This window comes from Papio anubis, chromosome 17 (assembly GCF_008728515.1).
Source record: "Papio anubis isolate 15944 chromosome 17, Panubis1.0, whole genome shotgun sequence".
In the NCBI taxonomy this organism is placed as follows: domain Eukaryota; kingdom Metazoa; phylum Chordata; class Mammalia; order Primates; family Cercopithecidae; genus Papio; species Papio anubis.
In genome coordinates, this window is record NC_044992.1 from 40675884 (window position 1) to 40702944 (window position 27061).

The 27061-nt window shown below is 35.9% G+C and overlaps 1 protein-coding gene across 1 annotated transcript in view; it reads left to right on the top strand.

The window, feature by feature from the left end:
• The window catches only part of CA10 (carbonic anhydrase 10), a 524630-nt gene that overhangs the window by 141397 nt on the left and 356172 nt on the right, over positions 1-27061 (top strand). The window lies entirely within an intron of this gene.

Consider the following 27061-nt stretch of genomic DNA (forward strand, 5'->3'; position numbering starts at 1 on the left):
GATAGACTAAGATAAATGGCAAAAAGACTCACTTGTAACTATTAGAAAAATATCTGTTGAGTACTCTGTGCCAGGCACTGTAGTAGGCACCAAAGTCAAAACGATAAGAAGCACTTCCCATTCTCTAAGAGTTCATGGTCTAGTGTTTAGGTGAGGAACTGAGGGAAAGGTGAGATGTTAAACAAAGGAAGGCAGAAAAATGCCAAGCCTTCAAGAGCAGCATCTGCTCTTCTGTTCGCTAAGAGGGAAAGGTATTCAAAAGCAGGATCAAAAAAGAAGCTCAGATAGGAAGCCCAATACATTCTTGTTTCAATTCCATTTTTGTTTTTTACTTGAGCAAGTTAAAGAACTTTATGTATTTAAGATCTACATGACACTTGAGACAGGTTATCTTTCAAAATTTCCTTAAGTAAAAGAAAGATACTGGAGGATCTGTAACTTACAATATGTAAGTCGTCAAGATGATGTTGCCCTTCTTCTGATTCAAACACATAGCAGTAATAGAAAAAAATAAAAAATTGAAATGAGAAAGCCTCTAGAGTACTCCATTAAATTACTAACATACTTAACCAATGTGTAAATTATTTAGTTTCTCTATGCTGGTCCCTCCAAAAGACAATCATACATTAAATACCTTATGCACCCTGTTCCCTAGCAATTGTTCTCTAACACCTTATCTTCTCAATAAAAATAGTTCTTATGTTTTTATCTAGTCATGTATTCTGAACCATCTCATATAAAATTTACTTTGTTCCCTCTATGATTTTTATTCCATTTGGAATATAGTCAAATCGTAATCATTGATTTTATCAACTTTCTTTGTAATAGTTTTCCTCAAATGGTTTAGAAATTTGTTTGCAAAAGAATCCCCTGGAAAGAAGCAATAATGAATAGAAAACAAACAAGAGATGATCAATACAAGTAAAACTGGCCCTTTGAAAAATAAAACTGATTGTATTAAAGAATAAATAAGCAAGACTGATTAAGAAAAAAGAGAAACTGAATGAGTAATGAAAAAAATAATGCAACTGTAGATGCAGTGGAATGATAAACCTATGGTACTATTTTGATCAGTTATTTTATTACAGCAAATATTTAAAATGTTAAGAGATGGACAATTTTCTTAACAAATTATTAAACTTGCTTGAAAAATTAGTTTGAAACCAAAATGAACCAGTAGCTATTATAAAATGTCTTCCTTAGAAAACTATAGATATAAATGGATATATGAGTAAATGATAGTATATATATAGTCCAAACTGTTTCAAAGAATAGAAAAATAAAGAATGCTACCCAATTTGTTTTATAAGGCCAATATAGTCTTAACATCAAGAGGAGATAAAAACAGAAGAGGAAAAAAAAAAGTATAAGCTCGTGTGTGATCATATATACAAAATTGTAAATAAAACACCAGCAAATTAAATCCAACAGAGTATTAAAAATACATTGAACTATTTTTAAAAAGCCTTTTTCTTCCAGGAATATGACAGTCAGCCACTATCATAAAAATTCACAAAAATCTCTCAGTGTAATTCTGTACATTGATTAAAGAAAATAATCACACAATGACTTCAATAGAAGTAGGAAAAAATATTTCTGAATGTTAGCATTATTCATAATAAAAATTCTTATCGACCTAAGGTTCAAATACACTTAATCTATTGAAGAGTATCCACCAACATTCTCTAGCAAACACCTTACTTATGGATGAAATGTAATAAATCTTTCCATTAAAGACAGGTATTTAGTAAGATATAAGATATTCAGGGCTACTGCTAGCACTTAGATTTGTTACTGGAAAGAAAAGAGAAGAAAATAAACTATAGGTTGATTGGAAAAAAAGAAAAAAAATTGTCACTATTTGAATATGATATGATTATATAGATATTTGAAAATGAATTTCCAGCCAAACTGTTAGAAGAGTGTTTAAAAGGTTTATTGCACATTGGATTAATATAAAAACTTGAGAGTGTTTTTATACATCAGCCATAACAAAATAGAGAATATAATAGGAAAAGAATTGCCATTGATAATAATGACTACAAGCAACCTGTAACTATGTACATAATATGTGTGAAAAGCCTTTAACAGCAATCAAAAAACTGTAACATGCAATTGAAGGATCTAAAAGATTGGATGAAAGAGAAAGAATCACATGTGCATGACTGGCAAAAGTTAATATAATGAAGACATTAATCTCAGATTAATCAATTTAGTAATATTCTAATTAAAATTCCAAGAGGGTCCAAGAATCACAATGATACTTTTTAGAAGATGTATTTATAAAGAAATATATTCTTGAACTTGAATGAGCTAGATTTTTCCATTTCAGCACTGAAAAATCTCAACCAATCTTGTGTGAAAAAGCAAATTGCAGCATAAATACTATATGATTACATTTATGTAAAACTTTTAAAAACTCAAATGCTATGTGTTATGCGGAGATGCAGATAGGTGATAAAAATATACGAATAACAATCAGAAAGGATATAAAACAGCTTTGGGACCTTGATTACCTCTAGGGAAAGAGGGAAAAAAATGCTTAAAAGTGACGAAAATTTATCTTCCACTACATTTGCATTTTTCTCACAAAGAGAGATTTGTTGAAAGAATGGTAAGTGTTAACATTTGCTAAATCTGAGTAGAAGCACATGGCATTAGCATTTTAATATTATATTCCAAATTTTATGAAATTTTTATTTTGATATTTTACAATTTTAGCCCCAAATTTAGCCCCAATTTTATTGTGATATTTTATAATTTTCTGCCCCATTTTCTTTTTCAGTATAGCTAGTTGGGAACAAAGGGACAGAATAGAGTAATTTGCCCATCATGAGTTCATCCTTTCTTCTGTAGGAACTGCTAGTGTAATGCTGGAGCAGTCAATAGAAATAATATCAGGTGCTACTTCCTTGTACAGACACAGAGACCAAAATCTCTGATCTCTGTTGATCAGCGATTTTATAGTATGTGCCTTCAGCATCATCTTCTCTTTGGCCATCTCATTGCCTTACCGATTACATGGGATAAAAGTTGCAACATGGCATCACCCCTAAAACCAAAGGAAGCTCTGTGTGGGATGGAAATTTTTATACATAAAGGCAGTCTTTTTTCATCTTCTTTTTGCTTTGAACCTTTAAATCAGCTCACCCTCACCTTTCTTACCTCTTCAAGTGTCACTCTTCTCCTTCCATGTCCAGATGTTGAAAGTAAATCTGATTTATGGCCCACCATTCTCCAGACCCTGGTTGTTTATCATATGACCAATTAGTATGAGTCAATAGAGCCAAGAGATCAATACATTTTAGAGAAAGTTCTCTGAAACAGAATTTGTGAGGATATAAAAGGATCCTTTTGAAAAGTTTATCGTTACATCAACATAGCAGACAAAACCCCAATGGCTCCCCACTACTGCTACCCTGGACCATGGAAGTCTGGTAAAGAATTGTCAGTCCATGAAATGGTTTTGATAGCTATTCTCCAAACCAGTTAAAGGGAGCTCTTCCAGGCAGCATGCAACACTCATGGTGTTTCCTATTGACAAAGTACCCTAAAGAGTCATAATGTGTGATGAGTATAATACCACTGAGGCATAGACTGGAAACACACAGTGTGACCTGGCCAATCTCTTTGGCCAGGGAGTAGCCCAGGTGGACTGCCCATCTTCTTCATCTCAATAAGCTTTGAAAGTTATCTATTATTCATTGTTTAGAGATCAATAATTAATGGAGATTAAATGTTTCTTTTAAGATTCCAGTAACTTCACAATAATGTCACAACAGTAATGTGGAAGCGTAATGAGGTGTTGTGTTTATTTCGGAGGCAGAATTTATTTTTATGGATTATTAAACGATTTTATTAATGTATTTGTAGAATAATTAAGGTCCTAAAGGGTTCACTGAATTATTATTTTGTACTTTACTACGTTTTATGGGATAAATGATGTGCTATAGAGGTATTCACAACTTGAGATTTATGGAGATCCATGATCTTGGTTATGTACTTCAGAATAACTTGCTAATATACCATTGAAGTTCAAAAGCACTTTAGTACTTGAGGGTCTTATTTCTTAAGTCTTCGTTTTACTTTATTTTAGACAAGTTTATGACTTGAGGGGAAAAAAGAGTCTCATTCTTGACCTAGCTTTGGATGTCTGAGAACAATTAGCGAATTTCTTCAGAGGCTAAAAATAATTGGGGATTTTAATGATTTTATACTAAAAATAGAGAGTTTTGCATTAGAGGATGTGATTGGTCTGTCATCTTATAAAACAAGACCTAGTCTTGTTTTATCATTTAGCGTTTATCACTATCTCATTCGTATTTTTGAGGCATTCTCTGAACTTCTCCATGCCTTACTTTCTCTAAAAGATTGAAAAAATACATATTAATTATTAAAACACTTCGAGCATTTTGTAGAAATGATGTGAAAATAAGGTAAGATAGTGTCATGTGTACTAATCATGCAAAAGACGTAAATTCCAGATCTCCAATGTTACATCATTTTATTAATTCTCTTGTTAATGTCTAAGGCATAGAATGGCTGTACTAAGAATCTCTACTGTGAACTTCTAAGAAAACACATACATGTGTCTTTTCTACAGTGTTGGTTATAAATTACAGTTTTGGTGGAATGAGCAAGATGTTACACTTATTTTAGAAATATGCAGCTGACTTTCTTATTGACTGGGTAATTTTGTTGTTCTGATTCCTAAACAGGTTGGGTACTTCTCTCTATGTCTTTTGGTTTGGGTTCCAGTTAAGAAATTATGAAGCGAGAAATTTGTTTCATTAACTCTTCATATGCATGTGTGTATATAAAATGCATTGATTGCAACTGACTGCTAAAGGGTAACATAGGGAAATCGTTACTTATCATGGGGATTTATTCTGGTGCTGAAAAACAAGATATTAAATTATACTATAAGAAGAAGCATAATTCAATGAATTTTTATGATCTGTAAAGCTGGGCAAATTGCATTGCAAATGATAGATGGATTTTCAGCATCAACATCTACAAATAAATCATCATAAGTAGATATTTTGATGTATTAATGTAACTAGGAAGCAGCCCTTTGGGATGTGCATATTATTTTTGGTGGTTGTCCTCATAGAGACAGATACTTATTAGGTGTTGTGTTAAGTTTTTGTTGTTGTTGTTGTTTTTAGATTTTTACTGTAAGTATCTATTCTGGATATTTTTAGGAAATGTTTTAATCCCTTAGAAATAAGCTTTTTTGCACATGGAAGTGGGAATAGATACTAATTTGATTAACTCAGTATCAAAACATAGTAAAAGCTGATGAAAGTCAACAGGACAGTTGGGAAGTCTCTTTCTCTGTCTTTTCCTTAAAGAAAGCCATTGCAGCTAAATGTATCCATTTCCCTTTTGTGTGAACTTTTGTTTTCTACCTGAGTTGCAAGTTCCTTTCAAATCTCTCTATCTGAAGCTTCTTCTACTCCAATATCATTGGATAAATAACAAAATAATGAACATTCCTGTTTGTCTTTCCTTGATCTATTCAAAATTGTAGCCTAAAAATTATTAAACAGGAAAACAAAGGTTTCATCTACTCATTCTTTTAACGAATACTAACTGACCACCGGTAATCAGGCACCATGCTGGAGCCTGGGGAAACAGTGAGCACAGCCCCTGCCTTCAAAGAATTTATAGTAAAATAAAAGAAATACATACGCAATCTGGCTCTCACAATGTACTGTGGTATTTGCTTGATAGGGAGATGGTAAGGTATTATGGGAACCCACAGGACAGGCATCTTTATAAACTGGAGGGCATCCTTGGGGAGCCATGATGGTGTCACAGCAAAAAAGGGGTGAGGGAAGACTTCCAGGAGGAGCTGATGGTCAAGTTTGACTTGAAAAATATAAATAACAGTCAGGTTATCTGTGGCAAGGGGAGCAGCATGTACAGTGGTCCACAGGTTAATGGGACTATGTTCAGGGATCAATAAGGAGATCACTCTGTTGACAGGTCCATCGTATAACCTGAGGAACAAAGTGGAAGCAGCTTGATATCTAGAAAGAACAAGAGACTTGGAGACAGCAAACCTCATTCCTGTACAAACCTTTCTCTCCTTATTTCTGAGGGTAGGATAATCCTACATAGAGAAGGAAGGGTTGTATAATGGAAAGAGGTCAAGGTTATAGCCAGTCATAGAGCTCAAATTCCAACTTTAGAACTTGCTACTTGTGTGGGATCTTGACTAAACTTCTCAGTCACAAATTTTTCATATGTTAAAAGACAACAATAACATCTAAATACACGGTAATAAGCACACTGACTTCTTGCGATGCTTGCATGAGGTAATGTGGAAATGTCTATGGAGTGCCTGAATGTTCATCAGAGGGGTTTAATGGATATGTTTCCTTTACCTTTTTGAAACTTTTCTAATTACTGAAATGCAGAACTTGATTCTTTCTCCCTACATGAATTTTAAGAATAAAATAAAATTATGCATTGAAAATAATCCATAAATAAGTATAGATATAGTGCGTGCTCATTATTTATTTTTGTGTGGGCATACATTTAAAGAACCCCCTGAAGTCTCACCATTTGTTTAGATACTGGGCTCTCTTTGTTTGACTCCATAACTGTCCATCTTCCCTCCTCTACATTCTTTGTTCAAATGACCCCAGTGTAGTCTCAGAGGCACCTGGACTTTTTATGGCCCTGTATGAATTTGTAGGCTTGGCTTACATGCCTCTGGCCTCCCCTCTCTCATTGATAGAGATCACTGCTTATCTTTCTCACACACCTTACCTCTGCAGTGGGCCAACCAAGAAGCATTTCCAGGAGATTAATGTGGTTTTTTTTTTTTTTCATTTATAACTTTTCTTTTTTTATTATTATACTTTAAGTTCTAGGGTACATGTGCACAATGTGCAGGTTTGTTACATATGTATATATGTGCCATTAATTGAAGTTTCATGGGAGTCTTGGAAGCACTTGTTTGCTTTAATATCTGTGGGTTCTTTACTCTCTTCCTAACATATTTTTGGTAAAACCAGGATAAATCTCAGAGTGGCTATCAGGTTACCTGTCTTATGTGCTTCTTGCCCCTCCTTATTTTTGACCTAGAAAGGAGGCTAGTAGCCTTGAACCTGAGGGTAACTGTTGCCTTCAGGGTCAGCCAAATGAAGGCTGCCCTGAGCTTTCCAGCACAGTGACTTGGCTGTAACACTATTGTGTGTATTTTTCATGAAGATAAATGCTGTCTCCCAAACACACATTTTTATCATAGAAAGATGTGAATGGTAGTAACTTAAAATCTGCTTCAGGCAGGATAGTTTTGAGAAGATACATATATAACCCTAATAAAGTTGGGCTGCCTTATGGTCTATTTCTATACAGTGTAGTACCCTAAAGAAAACACAAATCCACTTTCAAAAAGTTATAATAATCTTTACTAGAATGTCTTCTAAAAATGGTAAGAGATTACATGGCATGACAGGGAGCAATATCCCCTATAAAAAACAAACACATACTTCCCTATAGTTACTTATCCTTTAATTGCTTACAGAAAGGTGTGACAGCAAAGGCAGAGAATATCTACTATCTCATTTATTCTTATTCACTTCACTGAAAAACACCAAACACAGTTTTCTTCTACTTCTTTCATTCACTCCTCTATCTTCCAAGATCTGTTCGCTGTCTAGGTTGAGCTCTGCCTTTTTAGAATAAATCAGTATAGGCTTTCTGGCTCTTTTAGTTCTGCATCACAAGGTTGAAAAAACAGCATGGATAGTCTATGGTTTGGCAAACTTTTTCTATAAAAGGCCAGGTAGTGAAGATTTTTGGGTTTGCAAGCCACACAGGCCTCTGTTGCATATTCTTCTTTGCTTTTTACAATCCTTTGAAAATGTAAAAACATTCTTACCTCATAGGCCACACAGAAACAGGCCTCAGGCTGGATTTGACCCATGGACCATAGTGAACTAATCCCTGGTATATGCAATAAAGGCACCAGGTCTTCTTAGACTAAGCCCTCAGGAGTGAGACAATTAACAATAAACAGAGTGCTCAGTACATGTCAGGCATGGTATTAGCAGCTTACTTATCTTAGCTTGGTTAGTTCTCAGAAAAACAGTTTGAGATAAGTACTGTACTGTTTCATTATTAATAAGCTGAGGCTTAGAACATCATACCCACCCCCACCCCCCAGCCAGTTGATCATCTGTAGTTGAGATTTTAATCCTCATTACCATTTAACTTGATACAACATAAAGAGATGACTTAACCTCTCTTAATATTTGAACCTCGGTTCCCTAATCTATAAAAAAGGGATACTATTATTATCCTCATAGGCTTATTTTTGAGGATTAAATTGATATGCATAGGCAATATCTGACACATGCTTATACGTTCCATACTTATCAGCTCTATCATCATTATTTCAGTGAATTAGATTATTGGTCCTTGTTCTACCACTTGCAAGCCATATGACCTTCAAGCAAGCCATTTTTATACTCTGTGCTTATTCCCTCTTAAGGAAAGTGGGTGTTAACAGCATTTCAAGATTACTCTGAAGATCCATTGAAGAGAGCTAGCAAAAGTCACAGAAACATACAAAAGTAAAATATAATAATTACCATTAATTCACGACTATGTGCCTAGCTTCATCTTGAGGTCTCCAGATCCATTATCAATGTGCTTCTCATAGCAACTTTATAAGGCAAACGTTTTGACAGGTGTGGCCACTAGCTGTGAAAGCACTTGAAATAAACAAGGTGTTAAACTCATGTGTGGAGTTATTGCTTTCACTACACCTGCATGAAACCAGGACATTCAGCAACCATAGGTCTTGCTCTCAACCTTCATCTTCATCACAGGCTTCTTCACATCACTGGCCCAGGGCTTGAGGACTTCCTTGAAATGTTGCTCACATCATGAAGTCCAAGATATAATTCCCAATGGTGATTCTTACCTTCACAACAGCATCACCTGTTAATTTAGCTTATGATTATTTAAAATGCAAATTGCCTATTTTGTGAACTATCTGTGAACAGAAAGAAAAAACCCTTAGCACAATTCTATGTCATGCTTCACTTTCACCATAGAGCCAGAGGAACTAATTATTGATTAAGAAACAATTTCAGAGTTTGATCAGAGAAGCAGACCTGATAGGAGCCATAAATAGTAAAGAATTATAACAAGGATTGGATGTTATGCAATTGTGGGTGCTGGATAAACAGTCTACGTGAAGCTACTGCTTCTGTGTCTTAGTGCTAGAGCCTGAAGCCCACATGTAAAGCAGTAGGGAAGAAAAATGGGATGTGAAGTCGAGGAAACAGGGACAAAATGGACAGGCTGGGACCTATGAGGACAGATGAAACATACATTAGTCTCTCCCCATACCCAGCTTTCAACTTCGATGATGGAATGATCTGCAAGAAGAGCTGGCACCCTTCTTCAGAGATATGAACACACAGAGGATATCCAGCAGGAACTGAAGGTGCTGCAGACCCAGTCACTGCCTCACACTAACAACTCAGGCTGACAGAAAAGTGACAAGGCTTGTGCACTTCAGCAGTGCCTCATACTCAGCACCAACCTTGCCCACATAAAAAGAACATGGCTGACACCTTACTTCTGCCTTCCAGTCCCACACAAAATATCTCTTGTGGCCCACACTAACTCAGAACTGCAGCAAAAGAACTTTTCAAAAACAAAATTCCAACTTAGCTACATTGCCACAACACATATCCTCCATTTTCAATACATGTGTGATGCTCTAGAACTGTTTTCCCTAACTCTTAGCCCAGAGATTTTCCCACAATCCTCTGCTTCTCTGAACTTCCTACTCCATAAACTAGAAGAATGCCTTCCTCATGGAGTGATTGCACGAGACAATGTTTATAAAGTACTCCAAACAGTACTGGCTTGGCATTCTAAAAAGTACTATCTTCTTTTTCTTGATGTCTACTTAGAGATCAAGAAAACATCTTTAATAAGAAATGTAAATCTTTTGGAGGGAAAAAGTATGTATTGTGTTACTCAAGACAAGTATCATTAATTCAGAGCCACCCATGATTTTAGATTATTCACTCCATTAATTCCCATTACAAGTCAGTAATAGAGAGTCAGTTCCAATCTCACCAGACCAATTTGGAACTTGCTTTAGCTCCAGTTTATGTGAAGTGGAAGAAATGCACTATTCTATATGGAAGAGAGAGAGAAGAGGTGGAGAGACTCATTTGATTACTCTCAGCTGATGGCCTACCTGACACCCCTGGATTATTACTGAGAATTATTCTGTGATCAAAATAAGGTGATTAAAACCAGAGTCCTAGCATTAAAGTGAAATTAAACTACACAGTGTGATTTTGATATTAGACTCTTTCCCTGTGGTGTGTTGCATAATAGAAACCAATTGAAAATAATAGGTATTAGGACAAATAAATATAAGCTGATATACTGCCAAAAATGGGCCGGGGAGCCCACAGTGAAAGGGGGTACTGCCAGAGTTTAGAGCATTATCTTTTAATTAGTAAAAGGAAAATGAGAAGAGAAATCCACTCAAGGAAGAAAGGATGGTGCTCTAATTTTATAAGATTGGTGTTTTATGGGATAAGAAATTCCCAGGGACAGGCATTAAAAGAAAGTAAAGTTAAATTTATTCTTGGCTGACTACACTCAATGAAGAACTACAGGAGAGCAAATACTTCTATCCCATTTTTTCTGGATGGCCATTCTCTTGTCTCTAGTTATCTATAGCACCTGCAGTCTGAATGTGTAATTGAGCACAAAATTATTATACTGCTTTCATTGTTCCTTCATTTTCTCCCATGAGGAGTCATTTTTATTCTTGTTGCCCAGTATGTAGCAGTCTAGGGTGGATGAACAAAGGACGTGGCTCTGTAAAGAACATAGGCTTTGACCTGGGTCCCCACCTAGTGGAACAACTTAGCATCCCAATACTTCCTCTGTCGGCACTGGGCTGGGTCCAGGGAGACCTATCTTTTACCTTGGCGGATGCTACAGTCAATATGCTGCTCTCCAGTTTGCCACTTGATAGCCATAATATCCACCTGTCTCTGTGGTTCCCACTAGGAAACTGACCTTAGGGTTGTCACGGGAGGCTGACATTATTACAACAGCTTATGTTGAGTTTCTTCCATTACTCTGAGTGCTTCTTTCCCTGGGACTCTGGTGGGATGTGTACTCAGTGGTGGCAGTTTTCTTTGATGATCCCTGAAAGTATTGCCCTGTTCTTTTAATTTTTTAGATCAAGTTATTTTAAATATGATTTCTCCCAGTTTGAGTCAGATAATATTTGTCTCAACATTGTGTTACATCTAAAATTCTTTCCCCCTCACACACAAAAAAAAATCAACATGTTTCATGAAAGAATCGTGGACAGTTTAACTCTCTTCTACCACCAGATGAGTTTTCCATCCCCTGGAGAGTGTGAGAAGAACTTTGCTGAGCATGATTGCGAATTTCAAAGTACTTTTTTCCCTCTTTGTCTCAAGGTATCCATAGGTTCCTCATACAGTCAAAACTCTTGGAAACCATTTAGCTACCCTGATAGAAGTAGATTTTCATAAATAATTGATTTATCCATGGACCAAACTAAGAACATGCCATCTACTAATTTTTTATACTTTTATGTCACCTGGCATGATGCAAAATGGAATTATATTTATTCCACACATACTTATTGAGACTTACTCTGTGCCAGGCTACGGCTAGGTATGCGTGGATAAACAAAACAGTGCTAGGTGTGGATGGATGAACAAATCATTACAAAGTTTATGAACAAGTGCAGAAAAATACAGCAAACAAATAATCTACAATGGTAAATTAGGGTAAGTACTATTAAGGAAAAGAACCAGATTCTATGAGAAAGATGATAGCAGGGATCAATCTGGGTTGAACATCTAGAAAGATCTCTTGAGGAGGTTGAACATAAGCCAAAACTTAAAGGGTCAGCAGGGACCAACCAGACAGAGGGATTGAAAGTCACGAAGCTTAAGGTACAATCTAGTCTCTGTCACCTGGAATCTCTGAACCCCTAGCCTACACCTGTTGGCTGTGAGAAAGTTAGATATTTTCAGAAATTCATTAACATCTTTGGATCAAGGGGAAATAGTTGTGCATATTACAGAAGTTCTCTTGGTGACATTTTTACCACCTGTGATTGTTTTGTGTTTGGCTGGCCTGGGGTCCTCAGCTGTGATTTACAAGGTAAGTTTTTGTTCTCATTTGGAGTAACCTGCTATGGTTGGGTGTAGCCGTCTGTTAGCCCTTTACAAGGTGGGTGTCAAAAAGGCCAAGTGGGCGTGATTTTTGGTCTACTGAATAAGCATTTTTGTGAAGAAGATGGAGTCATGAAGAAATTCTTACCAAGTAGAGAAAAGTACCTGCTGTAAGCTGCAGACAATTTGAAGAAGAGGGCATTTTTAGGAAATTAAGAAAAGTTTTATGTATCCTGGAATATGAGATAGGAAATTAGGCTGGAGAAATATAAGAGGACCACACTGGGAAGAGTTAAACCATGGGCCATGTCAAGGAGATTGAACTGTTTTTGTGAATAAGTCAGACCTGATGGAAATTTTTGAACCAGTGCTGCTTAAAAATAATAATAATTTAAGGAAGGAAGATACTAGTGGCAAAGAGGTTATTGTAATTGTCCAGGCAAGCGATATGGAGGACCTAGTTCACTGACGGCGAGAAGAGATATGAGCTATTTCTGAAGGAGAAAACACCATTTAATATGAAAAGGTGAAAGAGGAGAGGGATATGATTGTGAAGTGTGGAGGACAGGGTGGATGATGACACCATGAATAGGGAATGTGGGAGAGTCAATATTTGAATGAGCTGCTTCTTCATTGGTACTCTTCCTCTGACATGAATAACTACTTACATATTTGCTTCTCTTGGTTTACTGGGAGCCCCTCAAGGACAAAAAAGTTTTATTTATTACTGAACCCACAGTACAGGTGACAAGGCACATCTGAGGAGTTCAGTAAGTAGTAACTACTATTATCATTAAGCTTTCAATAGTTGTGTTTGAGTGAATGCATGGATAGCATGCTTTTGACAGTATAATAGTGAGTTCTGAAGACTCCAGAGAGAATGATGGGAAGTTGATTGAGAGAAATTCTCTTTAGATGAATTTATTTCAAGGAGGAGAAAAGTGACAGCTCCTCAGGGAAGAAGAAATGTAATATGTGAGGGGGCACAAAAGCTGACCCAGTTTGGTTCCACTGCTAAAAGTCAGCCACTGGAAAGGTTTGAAAGCAAGAATAACACAGGAAATTGGTTCTGAAAATCCAACCATCTCAGTTGAGTTATCCTTAGGCCTGGATAGTCAGAGAACCTTTGCACAAAGAACACGTAACTTTCTCAGATATTACATAAATTTTGAAATTAACCTTGGCTATACTTTTCTAAGTTTGCATCCCCTTTTTGTTAGACCCAATTCCCCTTATTTAGGGAATGTCACCAAATGTAAGGATTTAATATAACTTTCATGAAAATGTTAAAGTGGCCTGATGAGGTTTTTAAAGTTTTCTCAATGGTTGAATGATATCTCCCTTAATGACCGAATTTCAATTATTTAGTTAAATCATTATTTGCATATCTTTTTTTGTAAAAACAATGCTAACGCACATAAACAAAATTCTTAGTTGAAAATTCAGCATTTGTGTTTCAAGCATCTTATTCCTTATTTTTTAAACTTATCTGTAGTAAGTGAAGCACAACATAAAAGCAATTAACAATTTTAATTAAAGAATGACATTTTTCTAATAATCCAAATGCTGGGTGTTGGGTTTTATTTCTCTTGGTTGTTTTATTTGTACCAAATATTTTATAACTTGAGATGTGAGCAATAAATCATATTACATGGTTTTACTCCTCTATGATAACTTTGTTTATCAACCATAATCTTGATATTTTATCAGTTTTATTCTCTTTCTTCTTATATGGCTGTGCCTATTTGTTGATTTCTGGGTACCATCACATTCAATTCCATTCAAGCATCTTTTGTAGTAAACTATAGGAAAGAAAAAAAGACCTATAGAAAAGGAAAATTTGTAAGTGGTAAAAGTCTAGAAGAAAACAAAGTCTGAGAGGTGATTCTTTAACACTGTTTTTAGAAAAGTGTTTCTGGTCCATCTTATTAAAACCATTCCCCTTGACAGACAAAACTCTACCATGGATATGGATATAATGAGGTAGGTGCTTTTAGGATCTAATATCATAAAATATTTAAGTCATTCAATTCTTTTTGCTGGAAGTCCATACTTAAGTAGCTTTTGATTAAAACGTATATTTCCCTATAATTTTTAATAAATTTTAGGGCAAGCTGACAAGAATATTTACTATAAATCAATAAATTGATCTATATTTATATAGCTTATTCTAAATTTAGTCTGTATACGTCAGATACTCAAGTCCAGATCTCTGTAGCATTGATGAGAAGTTTCTGGACTTCCAAAATTAGAAACCAGATACTGAACTACAGTAAATTCACCAAGGTAGCCTTCCAACTTAGCTCTCCTAAAGACAAACCAATCTCATTTCCTACTGTCTCTCAGGACTTCTGCAAACCTTCAGTCAGATGTGTCCTGCCCAAAGCTCCTTATAGTAGAGTTGAAAAAAATTAAAGCCTAGAAAAGAAATGTGACTTGACTAAGGTCACATGCAAATTTGGTCTCTTGCCCGATCTATGTTCCTTCCATTGTACCATATAGGGTCTTAATACATCATTATCCTTGGAAGTCTAAGGAAACAATATTATCCAAGTCATAGCGGGAAACAAAACTCTTGGATTATGTATCAACCTAATCCTTATTCTTGTACCTCAGTGGGCAATGGGGCTACATGCAATTGAATACACTGTGTGCTTTTTTCTTTCTGATGGAGTCAGAACCTAGACAATGTCTATTCACTCTTTAAGATTCACCATTTGTTGCCTCCAGTTTCAAAGTTTTTCCCATTTCACCAAGTAGGGTTAGTCGTTCTCTCTTCATCCATGTGCATCTCTGTTACATGCCATATATTATATGCCACATGATATTAAATATGTACCTATTTTATTGCCTATTAAGATGTGAACTACTCTAAAAGAGTAACTACTGGTTCCTTATCTCTGCATGCCAGCCCCCGTCACAGCATCTGACACTTAGTAATTTCTCGATAAAAGAAGAGAGGGAACAAAGGAAGGAGGGAGGTATAAGAGAGAGAAGAAACTTGAATACATCTTCCCCTGGGAGAGACGAGAAGAGGAGGTGTATAAATTTAGGCAAAACCACATATACGGCTCAAAATAATACTTATTTTTAAGGCTGATTTGGAAGACCTTGAGTTATTTCCTCTTCCTATCACCTTAAGGATAATACAATGATAAATTATTAGAATTTTTCTTCACATTCCATGGTGAATTTAAATAACAGTGCCCTTAGAACACCTGAGGCACTGAGGAGAATTTCTGTTCATGATTACACAGATGCTAATAAATAACTGTATCAGTTCTCCAAAGTGACCTCATGTCAGACCTGAAGGATAGTTGGTTCCAGTGGCAACTGAGATGCTGCATCAGTTGAACAGATGGGAAAAAATCAAAGTGTATGCTTGAGAAGAGATCCTTATAACATTCAGTGTCAGAGACAACAGTAGATGTTAATCCAGCAGAGCTAATTCTGTAGTGGGGAGTGAAATATTATTTAATCAGCAGTGCTTCATACATAATTCAATTAACTGCCTTCACTCATCAGTATTAACGAGAACAGGAGCTTGGATTAATGTGCAAGAGCCTCATAAAAAAGCTCCCAGCCTACCTAAGTGCTGCCAAAACTTAATAAAATCCTGCCAATCAAATCCTGGTATCTGGACCCAATGCATCAGTGCACCGATGTTACAAATTATCCCAAGCACTTCTTATTGTTTCCTAATTCTTTAATTATGCTGATATCTGCACTAAAATGTTTAATTAGTGTATGGGGGAAAACGAGTAAGATTGCCTGCCACTTCCTTGACTATCAGTATTTAGCATCAAGTAAACAAAATCGAATTTTATTGCGAATAATGTTTAAAGGCAAGTTCAGCTTTTTTATTCTGTAAATCTTGATAATTGAAAAGGAAACAGCAAGTTGGGTTATAACAATCTGAAAGGCTGAGAAGATATTGAGGATGCCAGAAGATTGAGTGCTCATCTATCCATTATCTTTCAGTGCAGGCTCTGGACTTTGGGAACCTTAGTTTTGTCCTGGTTGTTTTTGTTTTTCTGGTGTCAGGTATTGGAGATGCGTATGTGATACCAACAATCAGGCGATCAGGGCCCCTTGAAAGAATAAAGAGATCTTCATTACTCTGGATTTTTGAGGATGAATGGATATTAGCCTGCATATTCTGGTCAAGTTACTATTTTGGAGAACTGGTAAATAACTATGCCTAATGTGCTTTAAGACTATGCCTGAAATCAGAGAATGGAAGGCAATCAGTCCAGTCTTTACAGCCTTTATTTACTTTGCAAGTTTTGTGTACTTCCTGTGTATCAGGAACTGGGCTAAGCTATAGGCATATAGAGAAAATATATAGTTCTAGATCTCAGAAAAGCAAAGACTTACTGGAGGAGACATATGAATGTGCAGAGAAACATAATAAGGTCAAGAGTGATGATAACAGTGATGGTGATGATGAGGATGACAGAGACAACTATTGTTTTAACTCTTTGTCAGTCACAGTATAAATTTTATTTTACTTAAGCCTCATAACCCTTTAAGAGGGGTATTGTAACTCCTTTTTTTTATAGTAAAGCAAAAATGAAACTTACAGACACAACAGGACAGTGGTTGCCTCCAAGGAGGGAGGAAGAGAATAGAATTGGAAGGTTCACAGCTATATCAGAAACATTTAAAGATCTTTAAAAACCAGAACCAAACTAATATAACAAATGTCAACATTCATGAAAAATTGAGTGGTAGAGTAAATCACGGATGTTTTGCTTCTCTGTATGTTTGAAATGTTTTATAATAAAAAAAAAACAAAGGAACAATGCCCAATTTGCAGTTAAGTGAATAAGGTCTGTGATGGAGGGCCCCAGAGTAAGATGACAGGGCAGAGCTGGAGTGGGCAGAGGAGGGGGTGGTTATGGAAAGTTTTCCAAAGACTTTAGGCACGCCTAGCATCAACAAAAGGCATTTATTTATTTATTTTGAAATGGAGTTTCGCTCTTGTTGCCCAGGCTGGAATGCAATGGCGTGATCTCGGCTCACTGCAACCTCAACCTCCCAGGTTCAAGCGATTCTCCTGCCTCAGCCTCCCAAGTAGCTGGGATTACTGGCATGTGCCACCATGCCTGGCTAATTTTGTATTTTTAGTAGAGACGGGGATTTTCCATGTTGGTCAGGCTGGTCTCAAACTTCCGACCTCAGGTGATCAGTCCACCCCAGCCTACCAAAGTGCTGGGATTGCAGGTGTGAGCCACTACGCCTGGCTTAACAAAAGGCATTTACTGAGCACCCGTTTATTCCTGGCATTGTAGTAAATGCCCAAGAAGGGAAATCGAGCTAACCTAGACCCTGTCCTAGGATGTTGATGATGCAGTTGTAAGTAAATACAGGGGTCGTTGCATACAAAGATTATTCAGCAACAAATACATCTGAAATACATCTAAAGGACAAATACATTTTGGAGGGAGTTGACATGGACATGTTTGCAGTTGGCCATTAGAAAAGTTTTAATAGAGGGATAATATCAAGTTGAGGCCTCAAAATTCCTGTGATTCAGTAGGAAATGTATTGAAGGAAAATGCTAATGGATTATCATTTGTCAGATGCTGGACTCTGCACTATATTTTCCATCATTTTTCTCATTACTGTCGGAAACCCTAGGTGATAAGTTAAAATGCCAAATGGAACCTGCGATTCATAGTGGTTATCTAGTTCACGTTGACGCAATTAAAAACATAAGGTTCAGAGAGCCTGAGTAACTTGCCAGAGGGCATACAGCTCTTAAGTGGTGAAGGTATATGCACACCATGGTCGTCTTTATACCTCTCCAAAGGCAGATTCTTCTCCCTGTTTCTGGCATCTGCTTTATTTGAGGCAAAGACTGGGGCCATCTATGATACAAGTGTTTTTTCTGACCTGGCAACACCTCCTAGGAAAAAACAACTAGATGTTGACAGCCAAAATGTGCATCCACGTAAGGGCACAAAGAGCTTCCCTACCCATACCTCTCAAGAACATCCCAGCCACTTTATTGCAGTGAAGTGAGAAATAGAGTGCGGAAAGTTCCAAAGGAAGAAGAATTGGACCCTTTCCAAAAAGCAGGCATGTTAACTGAGAAAATGTAAATGAAATTAGATTGATTAGAATAAAAAGCAAGAGAATCTGAAAAGAGGATCACTAATTGATGTGCAATAAAACTTATCACCTAGATATCAAGAAAGTGGTTGTTTGGATTTAGAATTATCTCAGCTTTGTACTTTCTCCCCTCCTACTTCCTTTATGGGCATTTCACTGGTTAGCACAACTTCTACTTGTAAAACTCAGATCTGTTAGGTTATCAGTTAGATTAATTTTTTTAAATTAGGAAAACATTTTAGCAAAAATTCTGTTTGGATATTATACAATTTCATAAATATTTTCTTAATATTAATGTGAAATGATAGACACAGAGCTAGCACCTGGCAGGTGTTTTGACCATAACTGTCACACAATAATATGTCTACTAGCACCTATAAAACAGAGATCTTGAGTACTGGAAATTCTGGGGCAATTGGACCTGGAAGGGCAGTCATAGCAGGAAAACACAAATGAAGCCATCCCTCCCTCCCTTCTTTACAAACACATTTACTGTATTAAATAGTTGTTGTAGAGAAAAGATGTATAAGATATATATCTTTGAAGAGCTAGATGTATCTTAAGTAGAAGAGACAGATATATAAACAAACAATGGTTGGTTAAGACACTGGATTCTGGAAGCAGGCTACTTGGTTTCAAATCCCAACTCCACTAATTACTAGCTGGGTGATATTGAGCAAGTTACATAATCAATTAGTGCCTGTTTTCTCTTCTGTAAAATGTGGATGATAGATCTTGTAAAGCATTAGCACGTAGTAACCAGCACGTAATAATTGCTTTTTGGAGGAATAATGGATATGAGGAGAGAATTGCAGCAGAAAACAGGTTAAGGAACTGGTGAAGAGCTTCTAGAAAGTGATTGAGCTGGATATAGGTAGTCCTGCTACTCAAAGTGTGGTCTGTGAACCCAGCAGCAACAGTATCATTTGAGTGCTTGTTAGAAACAGATTCTGTTCCTGTGTTAGTTTGCTAGGGATAATGGCCTCTAGCTCCATCCATGTCCCTGCAAAGAACATGATCTCATTCTTTTTTACAGCTGCATAGTATTCCATCGTGTATATGTACCACATTTTCTTTATCCAGTCTTTCACTGATGGACATTTAGGTTGATTTCATGTCTTTGCTATCGTGAATAGTGCTGCAGTGAACATACTCATGCATGTGTCTTTATGATAGAATGATCTCTATTCCTTTGAGGCCATTATCTTTGGCAAACTAACACAAGAACAGAAAACCGAATACCGCATATTCTCTTATAAGTGGAAGCTAAATGGTGAGAACACATGGACACTTAGAGAGGAACAACACATACCGGGGCCTTTCAGGGGGTGGACCATGGGAGAAGGGAGAGGACCAGGAAAAATAACTAATGGATACTAGGCTTAATACCTGGGTGATGAAATAATCTGTACAACAAACCCCCATGACGCAAGTTTACCTATGTAACAAACCTGTACTTGTACCCCTGAACTTAAAAGTTAAAAAAAAAAAAAAAAAAAAAAACAGAGATTCTGATATAGTAGCTCCAGGATAAGGACTAAGATTCTGCATTTATTACATTTTCTGGGTGAAGCCAATGCAGCTGATCTGTGAACCATATTTTGAAGAGCAAGGATCTAGAACACACTGTCCAATATGATAGGTACTAGCCACATGTAATTGTCAAGCACTTGAAACAACTATGAATTGAGATGTGCTATAAGTGTGAAGTACACACAGGATTTCAAAGAAAGATATCCAAAAAAAGGTGAAATAGCTCATTAGTATTTTTATATTGGTTATATTGTTGAAACTATAATACATTGGATATAGTAAGTTAATAAAATATTAAATTAATTTCACATTTTTTCATTGTACATACTAGAAAATTTAAAGTTATATATGCATCTCCTATTGTATCTCTATTGAACAGTGCTGCCCTAGGACATTTTTACCAACAGATTTCTCTATAATATTGCATCTCTAAGTATTGTACTTAGAAGCTGACACTAGTAGAAAGGTAAAAATAAAGAATGTTTATTCTTGGGTAAGAGTAAAGAACCTGATACTTTAAAAATGATTTTTATTTTATTTCTTATTACAACAATGTTGTATATTTACTGTATGATAGTTTTTAAAGGTAGAAACAGAATGGAAAATAATTAAATTATCCACAAAAACCACCACACTGAAACAACTACTGTTTAAATTCTGTTTTATAGGTACTCAACATCTAATAATATACTTTTAAATGTACTTTTTAACCTCCTTTTATGAGAATCTTTCTTCATAGGCATTCTGGAAACCATCCTCTCTTGGTTTTTCTCCTGTCTTACTGACTGCTATGTTTCATTTTCGTACCTTATTTCTCTTCATCTTCCCCACCAACTATACTTGCATATTTAATAAGTTTCTCAAAGTTTGTGTCTAAAACCCAGCTCGATTTCTGTCTCTTAACCAGACTTTTTCTTTTTCTTTTTTAACTTAGTGGTTGCACTGGGGTTTGCAAAATACATTTACAACGAATCCAAGTTCACTTTCAAATACAACCATACAGCTTCACAGGTAGTGCAAGTTTCTTAAAGTATTCCCAATTCTTCCCTCATTTCCCTTATGACATTACTATTATTCATTTCACCCATCCATAAATTATAGTCACAAGATACATTATTATTTTGAACAAACTTATCTATTAGAGTACTGAAGAATAAGAAGCAGGAAAGATTTTATTTTACTTTCGTTTATTCTTTCTATAACATTCTTCTTTTCTTATATAGAACTTAGTTTCTGACCTATATTATTTACCTTCTTCTGATGAATTATTTTAACATTTCTTACATGGCAGGTCTGCTGATGACAAATTCCCTCAAATTTTGTTTTTCTTTTGAATTTCAATTTTCATGTATTTGTACTGTACCCCTCTCTTAATTGCCTTTGGTGAATAGTTGATCTATTTTGAGTTGTTATTTATTGTTGTTACTTTTTTCCATAGAACAAAATATCAGATTTAGTAGTCAGATCTGCAGTTTTTCTGTCTTTCGTTTATTTTCTGTTTTTATCTGGCAGATAGAATATTCTGAATAAATATTTGTTGAATGGATTATTAAGTAAATATTTTCTCATCCTTTTCTTACCTTTTCTACATTTTTTTTAATTTCCATAAGTTATTGGGGAACAGCTGGTGTTTGCTGATATCAGTAAGTTCTTTAGTGGTGATTTGTGAGATTTTGGTGCACCCATCACCCGAGCAGTATACAGTGCTCCCTATTTGTAGTCTTTTATCCCTTGTCCCTCTCCTACCCTTTCCCCCAAGTCCTCGAAGTCCACTGTGTCATTCTTATGCCTTTGCATCCTCATAGCTTGGCTCCCACTGATGAGTGAGAATATATGTTGTCTGGTTTTCCATTCCTGAGTTACTTCACTTAGAATAATAGTCTCCAGTCTCATCCAGGTTGCTATGAATGCCATTAATTCATTCCTTTTTATGGCTAAGTAGTATTCCATCATATACATATGTGTATCACAGTTTCTTTGTCTACTTGTTGATTGATGGGCATTTGGGTTGGTTCCACATTTCTCCAATTGCTAATTGTGCTGCTATAAACATGCATGTGCAAGTATCTTTTTCGTATAATGACTTCTTTTCCTCTGGGTAGATATCCCATAGTGAAATTGCTGGAGCAAATGGTAGTTGTATTTTTAGTTCTTTAAGGAATCTCCACAGTTTTCCATAGTGGTTGTAGTAGTTGACATTCCCACCAGCAGTATAGAAGCGTTCCCTGTTTCGCGTATCCATGCTGACATCTTCTGTTTTTTTATTTTTTGATTACTGCCATTCTTGCAGGAGTAAGGTGGTATTGCATTGTGGTTCTGATTTGCATTTCCCTGATCATTAGTCATGTTAAGCATTTTTTCGTATGTTCATTGGTCATTTGTCTATCTTCTTTTGAGAATTGTCTGTTCATGTCCTTAGCGTACTTTGTGATGGGATTGTTTGTTTATTTCTTGCTAATTTGTTGAAGTTCGTTGTAGATTCTGGAGATTGTTCCTTTGTCAAATGTATAGATTGTGAAAAATTTCTCCCACTCTGTAGGTTGTCTGTTTGCTCTGCTAACTGTTCCCTTTGCCATTCAAAAGCTCTTTAGTTTACTTAAGTCTCAGCTATTTATCATTGTTTTTTTGTTTTCTTGCATTTGCTTTTGTGTTCTTGGACATGAAAGACCTAAGCCAACATCTACAAGGGGTTTTCTGATGTTATCTTCTAGAATTTTCACAGTTTCAGGTCTCAGATTTAAGTCCTTCATCCATCCTGAGTTGATTTTTGTATAAGGTGAGAGATGAGGATCCAGTTTCATTCTCTTACATAGGGCTTGCCAAATGTCTCAGCACCATTTGTTGAATAGGGTGTCCTTTCTCCACTTTATTTTTGTTTGGTTTGCCAAAGATCAGTTGGCTTTAAGTATTTGGGTTTATTTCTGCATTCTCTATTCTGTTCCATTGGTCTATGTGCTTATTTTTATATCAGTACCACATTGTTCTGGTGACTATGGCCTTATAGTATAGTTTGAAATCAGGTAATGTGATGCCTGCCTCCATATTTGTTCTTTTTGTCTAGTCTTGCTTTGGCTATGTGGGCTCTTTTTTGCTTCCGTATGAGTTTGGGAATTGTTTTTTCTAGTTCTGTAAAGAATGATGGTGGTACTTTGATGGTAATTGCATTGAATTTATGGATTGCTTTTGGCAGTATGGTCATTTTCACAATATTCTACCCATCCATGAGCATGGGATATATTTTCATTTGTTTGAATCGTCTGTGATTTCTTTCAGCAGTGTTTTGTAGTTTTCCTTGTAGAGGTCATTCACCTCCTTGGTTAGGTATATTCCTAAGTACTTTTGGTTTTTTATAGCTATTGTAAAAGGGGTTGAGTTCTTGATTTGATTCTCAGCTTGATTGCTATTGGTGTATAGGACGGCTACTGATTTGTGTACATTAATTTTGTATCTGGAAATGTGCTGAATTCATCAGGTCTAGGAGCTTTTTGGAGGAGTCTTTAGGGTTTTCTAGGTATACAATCATATCATCAGTAAACAGTGACAGTTTGACTTCCTCTTTACCAATTTGGATACCCTTTATTTTTTCTCTTGTCTGATTGCTGTGGCTAGGACTTTCAGTGCTATGTTGAAGAGGAGTGGTGAGAGTGGGCATCCTTGTCCTGTTCCAGTTCTCCGAGGGAATCCTTTCAACTTTTCGCCATTCAGTATTATGTTGGCTGTGGGTTTGTCATAGATTACTTTTATTACATTAAGGTATGTCCTCTGTATGCTGATTTTGCTGAGAGTTTTAATCATAATGTAATACTGGATTTTGTCAAATGCTTTCTCTGCATCTATTAAGATAATCATGTGATCTTTGTTTTTAATTATGTACATGTGGTGTATCACATTTATTGGCTTGCATTTGTTAAACCATCCCTGCATCCCTGGTATGAAACCCACTTGATCATGGTGGATTATCTTTTTGATATGTTGTTGGATTCAGTTAGCTAGTATTTTGTTAAGGGTTTTCGCATATGTGTTCATCAAGGATATCAGTCCATAGTTTTCTTTTTGGGTTATGTCCTTTCCTGGTTTGGGTATTAGGGTGATGCTGGCTTCATAGAAAGAATTAGGGGGAGTTCCTTCTTTCTCTATCTTATACAATAACATCCAAAGGATTGGTACCAATTCTCCTTTGAATGTCTTAGAATTCTTAGAATTCTGCTGTGTATCCATGTGGTCCTGGACTTTTTGTTGGTAATTTTTAAATTACCACTTCAATCTCACTGCTTGTTATTGGTCTGTTCAGGGTATCTAATTCTTCCTGATTTAAGCAGGAAGGGTTATATTTTTCCAGGAACTTATTCATCTCATCTAGGTTTTCTAGTTTATGTGCATAAAGGTGTTTGTAGTAGCCTTGAATTATCTTTTGTATTTTAGTCATGTCAGTTGTAATATCTACTGTTTTGTTTCTTAGTGAGGTTATTTGGATTTTCTCTCTCCTTTTCCTGGCGAATCTTGCTAATGGTCTGTCAATTTTATTTATTTTTTCAAAGAACCAGCTTTTTGTTTCATTTATCTTTTGAATTTTTTTCTGTCTGTTTCTATGTTATTTAGTTCTGCTGTGATCTTGGTTATTTCCTTTTTTCTGCTGGGTTTGGGTTTGATTTGTTCTTGTTTCTCTAGTTTTTTGAGATGTGACCTTAGAATGTCAGTTTGAGCTCTCTCAGTCTTTTCAATGTAGGCGTTTAGGGCTATGGACTTTCCTCTTAGCACCGCCTTTGCTGTATCACAGAAGTTTCGGTAGGTTGTGTCATTATTGTTGTTCAGTTCAAAGAATGTTTTAATTTCCATCTTGCTTTAGTTTTTGACCCAAAAGGAGCGGGTTACTTAATTTCCGTGTATTTGCATGGTTTCTTCTTATTTACATTTGTTTTGTATCTCTTTTTCTATCATACTATTCTGTGAGATTGTATAGAGAATTATAGATGGGTAGATGTACATTTCTTGGTGAAAGGGTAGAGCGCTTTCATTACTTTAGTAGTCTAATAGAATCAGAATTCATTAAAAGTTGAAAAATACCAGATTAAGAATAATTTGGGGAGAATAATCAAAATACAATAGCCATGATAGTTATACTATTCAAAGTCAACTCTTGTATAGAGACTTCATGTTGGAAATATTTGCCAAAAAGAACAGAAATCAAGGTGCTCTTACCAAAATAGTTGAAAAGGTCTTCCACCTTTTAATATGGCAAACTTTGCCTGCCACCCAAGCAGTGACACTACTGTCCTTGATTTGTTGGCATAGGATTTTAAAAATTTTATCTCCAATCATGAAAGTGTGAGGGACTAACAAAGTCATTGACTTTCATTATTGTTGTCCAGGAACTAGACCACCTTGTTGCTGGTTGTTTGCTGAAGCTTTATTTAATTACAGTGTTCTTTTTATGCTTGATATACAGCCAGAGACAGTGTCTTATTTTGTTTTGCTTTTGTATCTGACTTTAAATCAATAAGAAGTATACAAATGAAAGGTGAAATGCATGTGCAGTCATCTGGAAAAAAAAACACTTTTTTTTTTTTTTTTGTAAACTGGGGTTCACAAAACTAAGGCCTGCCATACATTCTCAGAGTTATTTAAGTAGAGTATATTATTGCATTCAAGAGACAGAGAAGAGGTACTCTAGCTACAGATAATTTATTGAGATTTCCATGGTACTTTTGATATTGCATATCATACTGGAATAAATCAGCCAGACAAATCAGAAAGCCTTATGTGAGAGAGATTGTGTACAATAATCCCCAATTTGTTTTTAGGAAAGAAAGAAAAGTTATTCATGATGACAGAAAGCACTCTCTGTTATGAATGCCCTAGATAGGAATATAGCTTGAAAAGTGTTCAGGTTTGCTGATGCGCACAAAGCTGACAGGGAACATTAAATGGTGAGTAATCTGGACAGAGTTAGTTTCATGATGGATAAATGGCACACTCTATTAAGGGTGACCAAATATAAAACACAAAAGAGTTCGAAATGAAGGAAATAGAAAAAGATACATCATTTCCTATAACAAAATTGAAAGCAGACTCAAAGATGTGAAAATAGATTAGGCTTGAGATAAAAAGCAATATTACTGTAGAGGAAAACTCAAGAAAAATAATCTAAAATGTAACTGAATATCTTAAGCTGAAATCATCTTTATAAAGTTGGCACCTAATCTAATTTTAGGAGTGATGGTATTTCAAAATTTCTCTTCCTATAGGTCATTGGTCCCTCATCAAACAGTTATTTGACACTTACTATGAACCAGACCCCAGGGGCAAAGATTAATATTACAAAGTGCCTGCCCTCAATGAGCTCCTAGTCTTGTAGAAAAGAGACATGAGCAAATATATTTAAAATATCTAAAGTTGATGGTGTAATTTATTGGGAAAAGGTTGCGGTATTTGTCAGTCTTGAGTGAAGAGTAGGGCAGAGTAGGGCTTTAACTGTCAGGGAAAAGGAGGGAGAACATTTCAAATAGAGAAAGAGACATAAAGGAGTCTGGACCACCAGATGTAGTTTGGAATGGTCTTTGCTGTTGCAAATTACTTCAATCAAAGTTTGAACATGTGAAACTGGGATGTTCTTGACTTAATGCTTGTTTTTGAAGGCTGGAATGAGTCAGGGCATTGCATTTCCGTCCCTGGACACCTTTAACTTGTGAACACGAAAGGCTCCATCGTGTATGACAGAATATAGCTGCATGTCTGGATAGACCCTGATTGCACAATTTAAATCAACCAAAAAGCTGAACACAATGTGGTTGTTGACAGTAGTGATGAGAATCTTCCTAACTTCACTGCCTTTATTGCCACCACAGCTAAATCCCCAGGGGGAAGTTTGCACACAGTAGACACGCTGGCAAATGTTAAATACCAGGAAAAACACTCTTTGAAAGCACAGTGCCTGTATTATTTATGCATAATTTCTCCTTGATGTTTACCTAGTCCCTATAGTTCTACATGTTTGAAGAGGGAGGAAAGGTTCCAAATAATTTGTATAGTCTGACAGTATATTATAAGTTAAAATTTCATGATTAAGAATGTAGTTCCACATCTGGTATTTGTTTAATCTATAAGCCTGAATGGCAATTTTCCAAGTGTGCCTTAAGTTCTTGATACCCTCGTGTATTATGTTGGGCTTACCTGTAGAAAATGTTAGGGGAAAA